An 11,607-nucleotide genomic window follows, 5' to 3' on the forward strand; every position below is an offset into this window, starting at 1 on the left:
ATACTATTATTTTAATACCTAATGAATTTTTACACATACTTTAAATATATTATTTTACTCTTTAATTTTTGTTCTCTTTTTATAAATACAAAAATTATTTTTTTTAATAATTAAAATATCTCTAAAAGTAAATTATCAAACTGGTATATAAAAAAGTATTTTTTTTCTCAGTTAGAAAAATCAATGAGCACTATATCTACACATGGGTTATGTACTTGATTTGGAAAGCTGTGATGATGTAAATAAGGTGTGATCCTATCTGGACTATAACATTTGTTTTAGAAAAAACCAGTGCTATATCCATTTGTCTAGCAACACATGTAAAACGTGGATGTGTAAAAGCCAGTGCTATATCCATCTATACATATCATCATCCATTGCAGAGCAATAATCCTTGAACATATATTCAAGCTTAACTTCTTACGAATTCTTTTGTTAAATATAAAATATTTAAATTTAAAATTGTACTTATAACAATTAGATTTAATTACACTGGAATAACCTTAGGAAGCAAACCAAATTAAAAAATCTTATAAATATCAAGTCTAATCAAATCAAAATAAAAAATAATTTACTTGTTCACTAACTATCTAAGAAATATATTTTCCATAGAACAAGGTTTTTTCCTATTAAGCAATTGTCAGCATGTAAACTTCGATTTCATCTGAACAACTCAGATGGCTGTTTGGAAAAACCGCGCCATGATTAAAGTTTGAAAGTCTAAGTTGTGATGAAACGAAGCAAAATTCTTTCCATACTATCCACATTCTGAGATATGTAATGCACCACGTTTATACCAAAACATTGGAAAGCATATTCAGCTAACCAACCCATTCTGCTGAATCAAAATATTGTATATAATAAGGTGTCACTTTAAAGGATAACACATTTTATTCGGAAAGATCATGGTCAACTGTTCAAGTTATATGGGTATAGTTTGAAGTCTGAATATTTTTCTATAACTGAGCTTATGTAGGTTTAAATTAATAAAAGAATACATGTATAAGATATTTTGATATTAAAATTAATTTATTATTTTATGTTTCACATAGTTAAGATATTATTTGTTCTAGATTAAGAACTCACACATTTACTTTTGGTATTACTCTAAAAGGTCTTTTACTAATGAAGATATCTTATGTGTATATAAACTCATATTTATTTCTTGTTTTATTTGATGTGAGACCTTATTTGTACCCAACATGAAAGACTCTGGTTGATCACCAAATTATAATTAATCATAAGTTATAATTAATCATTTAAACTGTGACTGATGGAATCGTGATAAATTACATCATATATTCCTACCTTTGTTCTGTCGTGGGAAGGATAATATTATTTAGTCATGCAATCTTTCCTGAAGCATAATGAAATAATTATTAGAGACGTGGTTTTCTCTTATTTCTTCTTTTCAAATGATTTGGGTTATTTAAGGAGATTCTACACTGATTAGGAATGTTGGTTGTGAAACAGTCACATCATGAAGCAATTATTATGTTGGAAAGATTTATCTTTAGTAATTCAAGTAATAATATTTTTTCTGTTCTTCACTGCGTTGATAGTGACTTCCTTTGTTTGTTTGTGTAGAAGATGGATTGGCTAAGAAAGGGAAAAAGATTGTGAGAGGAATAAGAGGTTTAGATTTTTTAGCATAAAAACAAAATCTCATATCGGATAAAAAGTAAAGACACGAGTTTATATATACATATATACTTTTTGGTAAGAAATCTTTTGGAGTGGTACTAAAAGCAAATCTGTATAGCCTTAATTTAAAGCGAACAATATCTTATCAGTATGGAGATATGTGTGTGTCAACTGCCTAAAAAATATATAAATGTTTGTCTCATATACTAGTTTATTTACTTTTTCTATATGAAGATGTTATACATGTCGAAATATCATGACATTACTAAAATTGTATATACTGTCACTGTCCCTGTTTTGTCTTCAAAACTTGCTTGCAACTTAAGGGGAGTATTTCTCTTGATTGGTGATGATAGAGCATTAATGATAGTCAAATTTGATATTATTTATAAATTATTTACGAATTAAACAAATTTATATAAAAATTAAAAAATTATCTTTAACTTAAAATTTAAGATAATATGTCTTTAGTTATTTCTAACTATATATCATTTTACGTACTTTTATATAATATAGTACTTACTCTTTTTTTATTTTTGCTAGAAACTCATATTTTTATAATTTTTACATTTAAATTGAGTTGTTATTTTTTTCAAAATAGTATGTTTAACTGTACTAAATATCCAAAATTGAAAATTTACTTAATTATTTTTTATAGTAATTTAAAAACAATGCAAAAAAATCGCCAATACATAATAATGATCTTTTTGGTCAAGTGATTTTTTCCACGTTTACATTGAGTCTCCATTCAATTGTTTAGTTATTTATTTAAATTTTTAATTTAAAAAACCTAAAAAAACATCTTTTTCCCCATTTTTTTTAAATGTCTCTATTGGTATATCTCTGGTTTTTAGAAGGATTTTGTAACGGGTTTGATAACTTAAAGATTTTATGTCCACTTAAAAATAATTTGATTCATATAAGTTGAATTAAACACTATTCAAGATACTAAATAATAGGAATTGTGTAAGCAATGGATGCAATCAATTTAGTTCAATTAATTGGAAGATCGTGACTATTGAATTGAATCTCCTGTTTATTATTATAAGTAACGGAGAATCATGTTTAGTATTTGAATAATAGATTTAAGAAAATAAAAAACAATATAAATATCTATAAACAAAACATCATATTAAGAGTAATTATCAAGAATTAAAATGGAATAAAAGAAGAGATATAGAGCATATAGGACTTGACTTAGATTTTTAAGATAACACTTTGAAATGGGAGATTTTGAAAAATTCCAAAGGTAGGCATAAGATCTTAGAGGTGCGTTTCATATTTGCTTCATTGCTACTTTTTTCTCTTATATGTTACGTTGCCCAGATTCTCTTTTCTTCTTAGATTTTGATTAAAGTATTAAAGTGAAGTTGAATTTGAAGGTGAAAATAAGATTAGAATTTTAAAGTAAAGAAATTGTAAAAGTTTGTAAGTTGTAGTGAGAAAGAAAAAAAAAAGAATAATTTTAGGAAATAATTAAATATTGCATATTATTTTATAAAACTCGATGATTGATGATGGGAAAAAGTGGAAAGCACATATCTTTGATGTGGACGAAACGGAAAGCATAAGTGCATGAAAGGGTTAGAAACAATGGGAGTTTGGGCCACAAGAAAGAAGAAAGAAGAAAACGTTGTGAACAACATAGCATGGCATCCTTCTTATTTGGTCCCAAATCTCATTCATTCATTATTGGACTACCTTCTTCCACGCCATTTTCAGAATAATATATACTCTCATTTTCTCACCATTTTTAATTTAAATATAAATTAAATTATCAAATTTTAGTTAAATTTTATTTGAGGGTCAAAGCTACGATAACTTTTACTTACATGTATTCTATCGATCATTTATTGTTGGTCAATTGTATAACTTTATTTGTATCATCTTTTGAATTTTCTTTTTATATTGTACTTTTACTTTTAGTATTGTGCTTTGAGATATTTCAACGAACGATGAATGTTTTATGTCGGCGTATAAATATGGTATAGTTGTGTTTTTTTTTTTAATTTAGGTTAAAATATAAAGTATAAGTAATGCTAATAATATAAAGAATGCTCCACGTATAAATACAGTTAGATTCTCAAATACTTGAGTCTATTATTTAATGATAATAAATGATTAAGGATATTTCTGTACGAAAATTAAGGTATAAGTTATCTTAAATATTGGCTCTTGCATAAATTATAAAGTAAAATCTTTAATCTAAAAAGAAAATCAAAGAGTATGGACAATCTAGAATTAATGTATTCTTTAAAATGCACTTTTCTAAATTATAGGAATTATCCATAGGTGGGAGACAGATATTCATGGGTCGAATCAACTTCTAATTTGTCATTTAAAATATTTGTTAAACTAAAAAAATATTTTCTATAAAAATTACTTCTGAAAATTCTCGAATGCCCCTCAATTAGAAGAACGTGTATGAAAACTCATCGGAGAACGAAAGGACACTCAAATACAGGGAGCAAGAGGCCTAATCCGCCATTAATTTGATCGATTTTATTTTTCTTAGTTTATATCAGCATGTTTTCATTGCTTTTATCAACAAAATTAAATATAATTCAGAATATTGTAATTTTGTATTATACTATTTAAACAAATGTAATATTATTATTACTTACATCATAAATTCTTGTAAATTAACTTTTAACAAGTAATTATAATTGAATAAATAGTCCTGTATTAAATCAAACAATCTCAATTAAAATAATTAGTGCATGAAATATTAATTTAATTTTTGGAGGTTTCAACCACACACACACACACACATATATATATATATATTACTTTTAAGACTTTCTTATTTTGTCAACTTTTACTTTTATAAACTGAATTTTATAAGAGATAATAATATTTATTAAGACAAAAATGCATCTTTTATTTTCTTTATCATGTTATTTAGGTTGTTTGAAACTATTCTGATTTTAATAATTAAAAAATGGTACACTATATATATATATATATATATATATATATATATATAGTATTTAATATTTTTAAAGTGAGTATAGAGAGTATGTATCTATTTGTATAGGTTTTTATATTCATTTTATTTTAAATTATTAAATCATTCATAATTTATTATGGGATAATTTAAATAATTTATTTTTACTATTCTTTTTTGTCCTTTATTTCATTTGTTAAACCCTTATTTTTTTTACATATCTTTTTTCTTTTCAATTGTTCAAATTATTCATTATTCATTACTTATATTTCTAAAATATTTTATTTCTCATTCTTACTTTAGTTACACATTTTTTTCTTTATATAGGTTTCTTTAAAGGGATGTATTGCATTTTAGGAGAAGTGAATTTTAGTTTTATCAAATTAAATTTTATAAATATTTTGATTTATTAGGTAATCTTAAAAAATTATATAAAATAATAATGAGTATAAATGTATATATTTGTTACGCGACAAAAATAGAAATAGATATAAATTTCATTTAAGATAAAAGTGAAAATAGAGATAAAGATGATTTTTTTAAGGAGCTTGGTAATACACTCAAACGTCTACTATTCATGTTGTTATACTTAATCTTCTTTAAGATCTAACAATTTATTTAAAAACCTGAGAAATTTTATGTGATATTACGATACTCCAATCCAATCTATAGATTTTACAAGATTAGTGTATTATAAGATCATATATTAATTTTAGATTTAAATTATTTTTTTATAATTATTTGTAAAATTTATTTAATATGATCTCTTAATATCTTTTATTTAAATACTAAAGTTTATTTAAAATAATTCAATGTGGTTGGTTATTGTACTCGTGACTCTCGGATGGCTTCGACGAACAACACTGGAGAAATATCAAGGTCGGATGGCCGAGACAGGCGGGTTTCCGAATATGATTAAGGTAAAATACTAATTAAGGATAATTAAGCTGTGGATTGGGTCATGATTAAGGCTTTGTTAATCCAAAGCCCACAACCAAAACTATAAATACAAAAGAAGTAAACATGTTCATTAATTATGCATTTATTACAGGACTTAACTTACCGACGATGACCGGACGGAAGCGATATAAATATGACTCAACCCTGCAACAATTATATTACATTAATATTAACATTGTTTGAATTTAATCATATTTGAGATGGTACCCTTTTCACTAGGTTTACTTTTTAGCAAAATTAACACAAAGAATATAAAAGTTAATTTGTTGGAATCACAAGAATAACTCATAAAAAAGAAATCAATACAGTAACACGTGGTTGACTTTCAAATGCTATTTCTACATTAAATCCTTTTAAATAAAATAAAGACTAAGTTAAAAAAAAATAAAAAATAAAGAAGCATATTGAGAAAGTATACAAATTAGGCTTAATTTTATAATTCATTATAAATAAAAGAAATTATACAAAAATCAATTTGTAAGATAAAATTTATACGAATACCGTTAAAATGGGTTAGTCGTTTCACTCCAACTCACCACAGGTTGGTTACTTAGTGAGTCAATCCAACCCGATTAACTTATTAGTGAGTCTACAAAATTTAAACCTGTTTTGACCTATCATAGGTTTTTGGGTTAAGCGAGTTAAACTCACTTACTTACAATTTTTTTTCTTCAATTTAAAAAACAATAAAAAAAATTTTCTAATTGAAATCTAAATTAAGTTTAATCCAAATATAATAATAAAAAATTATGTTAGATTACAAATACAATCTAAAATTAAAAAAATACAATACAATCTATAATATGTTAAACTCCAGATACAATCCAAAAGCACACAAATACAAAGCAAAATACTATTTAACATCAAATCATTGTTGTCAATTATCTATCTAAAATAGTAGAGTCTTAATGGATAAATCCATAACATATAAAGGTTAGGTTTAAAGTTTTTATTTTTTTAACATAATTTAAAATTTATGGTGGGTTGGTGAGCCAACCCAACTCGCTATGGGTTCAACCCAGGATTAATTTTGACTCATGTTTAAATTTTCAATTTTTTTAAATTCAATTTGATTCGAATTTATGATGAGTTACGTTGATCCACGATAACAGATAGAATAATATATCTAACAAACAACAAATTTCGTTAGGATAAACTTTAACAATTGCTTTTATATCATAGTAAAATACAAACTTTAAATCTAACTCAATTTTACAAAATCGATTTATAAAATAAAATTTACATCCATTTATCTATTTTAAACTGATATTATCTCTATTAGTATTTATATAAAACGTGTGTGGATTTAGTGCTAAGCTAAGAGAAAATAATACACATATTAAAAAAGTAATAAAATTAATTAATTTTTGAATGACACTGACAAAGTTCGCAATCCATTCTAAGTCTGAATCATCCTAACCTACTTTATGGACTAGAAATACAGCGAATAAAATGAAGACAAACAACTCGTTTTATCGGTCCTACAACCATATTATGTGGTCGCCACCTGCGAAGAGAAAAGCTACGGAGGACACAACATAAGTCAATTAGCAACGTGTGTTTGGCCACGTTGTTTCCATTACTTCACAAATATACCACACACTCTAAATTAAACATATTACTTTTTTTTTGTATTAAATTAACTTCGATAATATTAAAAGAAATTTCATTTAGAGTTTAATTTCGATATATTAAATGATTTTTGTACTGTTAAAGTAAGAATTACTGATAATTTTTTAAATAATTGTTTCATATATAAATGCTTACCCATCATAGTTCATAATTAAATTCTCTAGACAGTGTTCTAATTAAATTCTTTATCGTAAGCATCTTACTTACAGTATAAAAGTAGTGTACGACAATTTAACAGGTTTAATATTTAAAGTTGGAAAATAATTCACTTCTTCTTAAGGCTAAATCATGCCCAATTTTTCTCCCTTCATGTGTTTTAATAAATATTGAATTAATCCCATCAATTTGACTTTTCACTGCGAGATATCTCATCAACTATTTCTAAATATATTATTTAAAACTATTTAATGCTTCATCAATCGATTTTATTTAATATATATTATATTCTTTTTAATAATTAAATTTGACATACGTAATCATGGAAACCTATCACATAATTAAAATATCTAAATTACATATTCATAAATATTCGATATGTTTAAATTTTGATATATTTAATCATGAGAATGATACAATCCGAACAAATAGTAATAGATAGATAATTTTAATTCTTAGAAAGAAAGGAAGTATTATCAAGATTATTGAAAGATCGATTATGTTGCTCGTATATGACTATTAATCAACATCATTTAACATTGATGGAATTATTGATGTGACATGTTTAGTGTTGTTAATGCGAAACTAATTAATTATAATATTTTATTAGGTTGGTTGGATTTATGAAAGATATTGTCACCATAAACATGGAAAAAATAAATAAAACGAAAGAGGGAAATATCATTGCATAAGCATGATTAATTTCAGAGTAAAAGGTTTAGAGTACTATAGAGATAAATAATACTAGAAACCAACTTGGTTTTCTCTTCTTGACCGTCAACTTATACGCTTTAGAATTCGGTAAGATATATAAAAGAATAAAGTTTGTTTTCATATTCTTTTATGGAGGAGAATCATTTTGCATATAAGTTAGTATTTTTAGGATTATAAAATTAAATTTATTATGAATGATGTGATATTGCATTATCTATTTATTTTGATATATATTTTTTGTAATAGATATAAATTTGATACATTTAGAGTTGTTTACGATGTTTTTTTTTTTGCATAGGTTTAGTTTGACTTTCATATTTTTTTGCAATTATTTTTTTAATAATATTTTTTATAATATAAATGGAACTTATCTTAATCTAACCAACATGTCTAATAACCAACATGTCTAATTACTTAATAAATGTTAACATAATAAAACAAAAAGTAGATTTTTTAGACGATGGAAAAAAATTATTTACCATATACAAAATCTATAAATTTATAAGGCAATAAAGAGCTATTTAAACAAATAATTTTTTTTAGTAATCATGTAGTCCAATATGAAGTTTTATTAGTACTTTTTTGTAAAGTAAAAGTTTGGTTACATTATACCACAAAAATAAATAATTTATACACAAGGAGATCACGTAAAAATTTCTTGGAAGTGAGAAAAAGACATTAATCTTCATATGTTTTCTTTAATTAAATTTCCAAATATTAATATATGAAAAATTTATTAAAAAACAAAAAATAAAGAAATATATTAATAACATGAATCTAAAACAATTCATCACAAATTCGATATAATTAAAACTCGAACTGAATAATATAATTTTAAGAATGTAAATACGTCCTCTAAGATCCAATAACATAAAATAAGTTTACTTTAATATATAGTCTTTAAGAATAATTGTGCTATAACATATCTTTCTTCCAATACGATAACGTGACTTTATACCAAAAATGACATGAAAAGAATTTTGAAAGAGTGCATGCTAATTTTCAAATAAAGAGTTACGATGGATTTTGTTTTCGCTTCTACTTGAAATGCAACATTGTCATCTATATGATTCAACTTCACAGGTAGAAATTGTCACTAAATACTAGAAATGTCAGAAAATTGTATTCTCTAGAAAATAACACTATTTGCTATGGAAATCTAAATATTCAATTAGGTCATATTTAAGAAATCACGTAATTTTGGTATTACTACTTAATTATCCATCATCAATTCTGAACACCCTTTTAAAGGACCATCCTCAAGTTCTCTTCGCAGTTTCATCAGACAAATATTCTCTCTCTCTCTCTTTTTTTTTCTATAATCTATCTTATATTTTAGTTTACATTAATTAATTAGATAGTGTTATTCCAGTCTCTTTACTTATATATGTATATCTCTTTAAAATAATAATATATTCATTTTCTATATATTAATTCACGGTTAGTCGATATATCGAAGAGTTTTCAGCAAGTTGCAGCATTGGAAATGAATTAGTTATATCGGTTGAGGTATCTTGTCACCGTATTTAATTATTTGATGTATACTAAAAAGAAAAAAACAAAGGCGAAGGTCTCTTAGTTTTGGTGAAAGATCAGTGGAGAATTTGATCCTTTTGAATGGGAAGAAGCAGCATGTGTTGGGACATAAAGATATGAAAGAAATGATGCACATGTAATGTAATGTGATATTTTTAAGATTAAATAATGTTAGACATTTAAGAAAGTAATCATGTGGATTTGCGGGGGAATCAAATGGGGACTCCCTTTATACCTCTGCCCCATTTGATACCTGTGCCCAGCGCAAACACGCAAAAGTGAGCCCCAATTGATACCAAACCCAAATGCTCCTTAGGGATGTGATTTTGACCCTATCCTTCTAAATATAATTTTGAAACAAACCAGCTTCTGTCTTTTAAACTCTTCTACTTATTTCTCTTCTTCATAACCAAACACTATCATACTTTAAAGAAAATCAGATTCTAAGAATCTATCTTTTTTCATCCAAGCAAAAGTTGTTTATGCTCTATTCACATTTCAAAATCACTTTAGGAGGACTCTTGAACATTCGTAAGATTGATAAAAAATGGTTTGACTTATTTTTTTCCAATGAAAAATTGTGTAACTTTATTACCAAAACTTACAGTACTTTTATCAAAAAAAGTTACTTATTAATATTTGTTTTTGGTACCATTCTAAAAGATCTCTTAGTAAGGAATGTATCTTATGTGTATATAAATCTATGTGTATTTCATATTTTATCCGATGTGAGACTTTATTTATACTCAACAGATCGACCATTCAGTTTAAGGTTCCGTCGAGTCACTAAGTATTACGGAAGAAATTGTTTCTTTCAATTTTATCACTAACTAAGTCAGTTTTATAACATCTATGTTAAAAGTTACATGGACAGAGAAAATTATATTGACAACTTATCGTGAGCATCCACGAGAATCATGATTGGTGGTGTAACAATGGATAACTAAACCATTCTCAACTCAAGAGTTCTACACAGTAATCCTTAACCAACAAGATTTGGGATGATTCGTATTGGTAATCAAAGGAACCCTGAAAAACACCCTTATATAGTCCACGTGGTCACACTGCCTACATTGACATCCTTTTACATGTATATGTGTACCTCGAGAACATGCCTCCCACGAGAGGTGGGGCTTCTCTGGCGGCGCCACCACAAGAAACAAACAGTCTGCCTCAACCCCACTTCCATGTTTGCATAATTGCACTAATCATTATTAAGATGCTTATCAGCCATTGCTTGAATACTACGGTTGGATAAATGTTTGAGTGTAAATACGAGTATCAAGTTTCGCTTAATGTCTCAAGACTTTGTCTTAGATGTCCTACCAAGTTCACTTATGTTATTCACTTCCAATTCATTGACAAAGATCTTCTTTTCAGTTCACTTGTTACTAACAATTTTGCTGTTAACTGTCAAATTGTGCTGTATACAAGGCACTATCTCTCTTTCCATGTGCATAAAATCTAAAATATGATCTATATATCGTGCACATGCTTTCTTCCATGACTCGTATATACAATACCAGAACTCGTATTTATATTTAGCTCGCATAGTTTTGGCTTTTAGCAGATTGTTCTTCTCTCTTTGGCACAGCCTTTGTGCAGAAGCAAGTGGGTTTTTGCTATCCCCCCATTATCTCTGGGGAAAGATTCTTGTGAGATATTCATACGGGACCAGTACTTAGATAATGACCCTCTTCCACATGCTAAATTAACTAATGAGAGCTCTCAAAACTTTATTCCGCCTTCAAAAACCAGAAGTATGTTGTGCTTCATTCCTTTCCATCAACAATTTCAAAACGTCACACAAACTACAGTTACTTTTGTTACCTTGCAATGTAGACATCCTACCTTGTGGCTTAAAGACAAGAATGAATGAATGGAGAGAATACAAAGAAAAATGCTGACAATACATGATTTTACCAGATAATTCCAAAACATTTATCAACACATTACTTCACAATATATAATCCACATGCAGTAGATTATCATCATCTAATCATATATGGGCCACAAGG

The sequence above is a fragment of the Vigna angularis genome, chromosome 6 (assembly GCF_016808095.1).
Source record: "Vigna angularis cultivar LongXiaoDou No.4 chromosome 6, ASM1680809v1, whole genome shotgun sequence".
NCBI lineage: Eukaryota > Viridiplantae > Streptophyta > Magnoliopsida > Fabales > Fabaceae > Vigna > Vigna angularis.